Source organism: Elephantulus edwardii, unplaced genomic scaffold (genome assembly GCF_000299155.1).
Source record: "Elephantulus edwardii isolate Elephantulus edwardi_28Jun2011 unplaced genomic scaffold, EleEdw1.0 scaffold00016, whole genome shotgun sequence".
NCBI lineage: Eukaryota > Metazoa > Chordata > Mammalia > Macroscelidea > Macroscelididae > Elephantulus > Elephantulus edwardii.
The window spans coordinates 15,917,030-15,923,705 of NW_006399766.1; positions in this window are offsets into that span (position 1 = coordinate 15,917,030).

Genomic DNA, 6,676 nt, shown 5'->3' on the forward strand with positions numbered 1-6,676 from the left:
ATAATTTGATGGGGGGTGTGGGGGGAAAAGAAAAGATAGTATCAGGAAGATGGCTAAAAGAGCAGGAAAGGTAGGAAAAGTCACTGAGGCAGAGAGGGCAAGACCATCTTTTTAAAAGGAATAGGGCTTGATGATGCCATTGAAGACACTTTCCTGCCTGAATATGGAACTCATTTGTGAGACAGTCTCAAATACAGTGCCAGATAATGGGCACCTGACATCACGGTGCCGTCTTGATCCCATCAGTGCAGATGAGTTATGAGTAGAAAATGAAACGATGGACGCAGTGCATTAAAAAGGATGATCTGAGGAGATGGAGAGGCATAGGGTAGCCTCAAGCCATCAAAAGAAGAGGCCAGTTAAACTATTGCATCCTTCTCAGCAAAGGGATAGAGTCTCTGTCATTCCTTCAACCAGGGATTCGGTCTGATGAGTCAGCCATAGTGACTGCCCAAAGGCAGGAAAGTGGGAGGAAGGAGAAGAATGGCCGACCTGGGAAGAGGGCAGGCAACTATGATGAATCGGGCTTTTTTCACTTGTCGATGGTGTGTCCTTAGGCCACTTACTTTCCCTGAATCTCATTTTTCTCCTATGTCCAATGTGGGTAATTATTGCTCTGTTAGCTGAGTAGCAAGGAATTTTGCTGCCAAGCTGAAGGAACATGGTTCAAACCCATCAGCTGCTCCATATGAGAAATATGAACAATTTCTTAGGGTGCAATTTACAGCCTTTGAAAACCCTCTGGAGGGTCAGCTATGAATTGGTTCCATTTTGATGGTATGTAACAGCAATAACATACCTATGAGGGGGAGGGGGGTGAAGGAATTAGAATAGATCTAGTAGGGACCTGAAAAGACAGAGTGATAGTGAACATAGATCGGTGGTGATTCATTTTATAAGACAAGTGTATGGGAATGATCATATGAAACACATGTGAATGAAGGGATGTGTGAAACACAATGTACATGAAAGAAACACAATGTATATGAATTTTGTATGCAAACCAGTATACAACAGCCAGGAAACTGAGAGACGAATTGCATTGGGAAAGTCAGCTGTGAGGGATCTCTCAAGAGTACTGAAGAGCAATGACATCAGGCTGGAGATTAATGTGCGCCTGATCCAGGCTATAGTCTTCGTAGTTACATGCTATGCATCAGAGAGTTGGACAGTGATTAGGGATGATAGAAAGAGAATTAATGCCTTAGAACTGTGGTGCTAGAGAAGATTTTTGAATATACCATGGACTGCTAGGAGAACAAAAGGTTTGTATTGGAGACTGGACTGCTCCTTGGAGTCAAGGATTCTGAAGCTTTGTCTGACATACTTTGGGCATGTTGCAAGGAGGGACTGGTCCTTGGAGAGGGACATCATGTTTGGGAGAGAGGAGGGATAGCGCAAGAGAGGAAGACCCTCGATGAGATGGGTCGATTCTGTGTTTGGGAGTGAGTGTGTCGGAGACGGCGAAGTTGGCACAGGATAGAGCAGCATTTAGGGCTCTTGTCACTATGAGTCCCGTGCGACTCAATGGCACATAACAACAACCAACAACAGCAACAACATATAGGAAGTACTCTTCAGGGGCCAGCAGCATGTCTATTTCATTTTTGTGCCCTGAGTGCCAGGCATGGAGCAGAAAATCCATCTGAATCGACTTAGTGCACCACCCTGTACAGAGCTCCCACGAATCCACTCATTTCTTCACTCAACACGTATTTTCTTGAGGCCAACACTGATTTAGGCCCTAACCCAAACCAAACCCACTGCCAGCAAGTCTGTTCTGACTCTTAGTGACCCTTCAGTGGGTGTTCAAGGCTGTACATCTTGACAGGAGGAGAGTGCTATATATTTCTCCCAAAGAGAGGCTGTTGGGTTCAAACCACTAACCCCAGCAGCCCAATAATTATGCTCTACACGACCAGGGCTCCTTTGATTTTTCAATCTAAGATGCAGTTACGAATAAAACAAATCCCTTTCTTTCATGGAACATAAAATTAATGTGAAGCTGGCCTGTCCATAGCAAAATGTGTGGTTCGAATCCACAAGTCAGCTCCTCAGGAGACAGGCTTTTCCCACTAAGATTTACAGCCCCGGAAATGTGATAGCGGGTTGCTGTGAATCAGAGTTGCTACTATGGCTCTTAGAAAGCCCAGCTGCTCCACAGTTTGCTCAGACTCTGGCTGGCCTGTACTGGAATGCTGCCTAGTAGGAGAGGATGTTGGCCTAAGAAATTTGTATTTGAGGGTACATGGATTACATCTGTACTGGTGCATAATTTGCACTAAAAGATAGGAGTTAAAGGACAAAGAGGTCCCTCTCAGTCCAGGGAAAGTTTCTTATTAGTCTCATGTTCCTGGTGAGTTAATTAAGGTGCTAAGAGTAGCTCCTAAGGTACTTAGCACTTCTGTACTACTTCATTTCCTCATATGCATGACAAAGTTGGACAGTGAAGAAGGAAGAATTCATGTCTGTGAATTGTGCTGTTGGAGAAGGGCACTGGATATCCCATGGACTGCCTAAAGGACAGTCATCTTGGAGGAAATGCCACCAGGGTGCTCCTTGAAGCAAGGATGGTGAAACTTCCTCTCACGTACTTTGGGTATATTATCCGGAAGGGTCAGTTCCTGAAGAAGGACATGATGCTTGGAAGCACAGAGGCTTAGCAGATGACAGGAAGCCCCTCAGGGCAGTGGATTGACACCATGACTGCAACAATGGCTTGAGCACCACAGAGACTGTGAGGGTGGTCAGAATCGCCTCAGTGGTACCTACCATCGACAGCTGGCTCAAGGATCCTATCAAAGAGACAACTTTTGTACAAACTACTTTGAATGTCCCATGTTCATAGGAAAGCAAAGACCAAAGTTTGCACAGAAAGACAGCAGATTAGTCTTCCCCATATCTAAGCATTTACTTAAACTGTCATCTGATTTATAAAGAGCATTTCTAATTACTGAAGAAAGGAAAAAAAGAACCCACTTTTCAGGAAGTGCATTTCCATGTGATGGCAAATGGTTGCCATAGATATTAATTACGCTCGCTTGTTGCGTATGATTTGACCTACAGCTTTAGATATAAAATGCACATTTCAATGTAATTGGAAGAGATTTACTTCTCTAATTTATCCAGTGGACAGAAATGGTTCATTGATGGGGGGAAAAAACCCAAGTATTTCTTCCCATTCTTTCAATCAAACAAAAACACACTCACATCTTATGCCTGGCACTTACACTGAAAAGATATTTCTGGAACGCTTGATCTTTCAAAAAAGGTTTCTATAACTCTTGCACATCTTACCCTACTGATGAGAAATTCATGCAAACAAAAGGAGACTGGGAAAGGAGGAGAAGCAGGGAACGCATCCTCTTTTTTTCATATAGGCTATGAGAATATGTTGTTGTGGCTGTGTACCATAGAGTTGGAACTGACCTGAGCCGACCCATAGCTGACCCGCCGGTGGGTTTTCAGAGGCAGTGAATTGTACCAGAGGAGATTGTTCATCCTTCTTCCATGGTGGCCTCAAACCTTTGGAATTGCAGCGCAGCTCCACGGCACATACCAACAACAACAACATTAGAATATGAGATTTGGAGGGAGCTCTGGCGTTCTAGTGGCAAGAAGCAGCACTGCAATCCCAGAGGTATGCAGTTCAAATCCACCAGATGCTCTGCTGAAGAAGGAGGGAGAATCTCCTCCTGTACCTGTCAGATCCGATTTGATGGTACACGCACAAAAAATAAAATAAATTTTTTAAAAAAAGAACATGAGATTTGGAAGGGAACTTGGCATTCATCTAGTCCATGCAGCTCAAACTTGACCTTTCCTTTTTTGTTTGGAATTCCAAGCCTAGGGACCAGCTAGGGGGACAGCAGTAAGAGTAGAAGCAGTTGTGTCATCCAACCATCCAACCCTACTTCGTTCACTCAAGAGAATTTTTTTTGTGAGAGCAAGACAGGAATTCCAGGTATCAAGTCTATTGTGTTTTGAGACTGCAAAGGACACCAGTGACATCTGGTCCTGCACACCACATTTTAAATTCATTCTTGACCTTGTTTAAACAGCCAGACAAGCTATGTGGTGGCAGCTTCCTTCTTGCAGAGCTCCAAGGCGCTGAAGGGCATCCTCTCCCAATCCCAACCTGAACATTTTGAGACCTGTTCCTCTTTGGAGGGTGTAAGGACACCAACAGCAAAAACCAGGCCCAGTTAAAAGGCACCAAGATGTCTGAAATGAAGATCACAAGGTTCTGAATGAAGTGCCGGCTTCGTCCAGCACGTTTTGGGAATTGCACCTCAATCCTGCAATGTCAGAATGCATTCCCTGTTCACTGTGTCCTCCCAGTCCTCCTCCTCTGCCCTCCCTCCTCCTCTTCTCTCCCCCTAGCATCACCATTCCTGTCTTTTTGTGAAGAGACAATGCGCATTTTTAAGACGACTCAGCAGGGAGCAGGCATTTTTATTCCAAAGAGATACCATGGATATAAAGAGCTGGGGAGAGTCAGGGTCAGACATAGTTTGACATTTGTCATTTTCTAACCACTGATAGGCAGTGTCTGCGGAACCGCGGCCGTTCCTGCCGCTCGCACAATAACACATTCAAACGAGCAAGGAAATGATGAAACCTGGACAGACGTTCGGAGCGCAGGGGGGCTGGCCTTTCCCATGTCCCTCTCTGATGACAAGTCCAAGCTTCCCTTAGCTGGGTCGGCTTTTGCTGATTCTAATTGACATTTTCTCAGTCCTTCTCAGAGGACATGGGGCCTTGCTCCAGCAAACAAGGGGCTTTGGGGAGTGTGGGGGTGGGGTGAGGAGGACCAAACCCTGGCGGGAGTGAGGCACTGCTTTGTCTACTCCCGCCTCCACTAAGAGAACCTTGCAGTTAGGTATTGAATGGTACCCCAAAAAATAACTAGGGTAGATATAATGCCTTTGGGGAATAAGGTTTTCTTTGTTGTGTTACTGAGATAGTACTAGTATATCACGTATCTTGACTCAATGTCTTTTGCAAGATAAAAAGAGCAGGTTATTTGGGAGCTCTGGTGGCCTAGTGGCAAGAAGCTGCACTGCAATCCCAGAGGTATACAGTTCAAATCCACCTGGAGAAGGAGGGGCAATCTCCTTCTGTACCAGTCAGATTCAATTTGATGGTACACAAAAAAAAATTATAAAATTTAAAAAAAATTAAAGAAAGGAGCAGATTAGGCACAGAGAGAGAAGCAAGGAGAGTTGGAGGACAATAGACAATATGCCACATGAAAAATCACCTAAGAGCCAAGGAATAGGAGCTGAAGAGACAAACATATTTCCCTCAGAGCAGACACAGAGGAAAAGCCTGGAGCTGGTGCTGGGAATTCAGACTTCTAGTCTTAGAACAGGGAGCTCTGGTGACCTATTGGTAAGGAGCTGAGCTGCCAACGGTGCGCTTTGAATCCACCAGCTCCTCTGCAGGTGGTAAAGCTGGACAATCTTCTCTCATGTGGTATCTTGCCTCTGAAAATCCGCTGCAATGTCAGCTATGAGTTGGTTCCAACTTGGCGGGACACAGTGACGAGTCTTACAACTTTGAGAAAACATGTTTGTTAAAGCCCTCCCCTTGTGACATTTCTGCTTCAGGAGCACCGAGTAACCAAGATACCTGTCCTTTACTCCTTGACTTCCTGGAATAAAGGTGAAAAGACGCTCAAAGCAGTTTCACAGGAAAATCAGTCAAATTTCCAGTGTTTTGTTTTTTAAAAAAATCTCATTTACCCATAACCAAATTTCTTAGACAATTCATTTTCTTGCAATAATGAGTTCATGCACCTGTAAATGAGGTGATTTTGAAACGTTGCTATTTTCAGTCAATATTTTACTACATTGAAGAAAAGCATGTGAGGAAACCTTCTGGGATGTAGAAATGGTGTATGTCTTGATCCAGATGGTAGCTGCATGGTTATCTATATATGTAAAACATCATAAGGCTATGTTGGTGGTGGTATGTGCAATGGAGTTAGAGCTGGCTTCTAGCTGGCCCTCCAGTGGGTTTTCAGAGGCTGTAAATCACGCAAAAGAAACTGCCCATCTTTCTCTCAGGGAGCAGCTGTTGGATTTGAACTTTGTGCCCTTGGTGTGGCAGTGGCAGTGCAATTCCTCACAACCAAGCCACCAGAGTTCCGTAGCATCAAGTTATACACTTCTAACATATATATTTTGCTGTGTGCATGTTATACCTTAATAATGAAGAGGCAGGGAGGAAATATAAAAACAAACACAATTAGGATTTTCTAAACATCAGTTAGTGTGATGCACACAAACACACACACATGTGTAGTTCTAAATGGAAAAAAACAGACACCCTTTCACTGTCCTTGAAGTGAGTTGATTCTGCCTCAAAGTAACCTTATAGAACAGAATCAAATGCCTTGTAGGGTTTCAAGGCTGTAAATCTTTTTTTCCCCTCTTTTTATTTTTTAATTTAAATTTATTATTAATTTCAGTAAAAATTTATAGAGACTTTGGATTCCCATTCATTTATTGTTGCACAAGGCTATAATCTTTATGGAAGGAAATGGCCAGCCCTCTCTTGCAGAGAAACTGGTGGGTTTGAACCCTCCATGTTCCAGTTAGCAGCTAAGCTGAGCACTTAACCTCTGAACCACCAGGATTCCTATATGTAGTTATGTTGTAGTTGTTGTTGT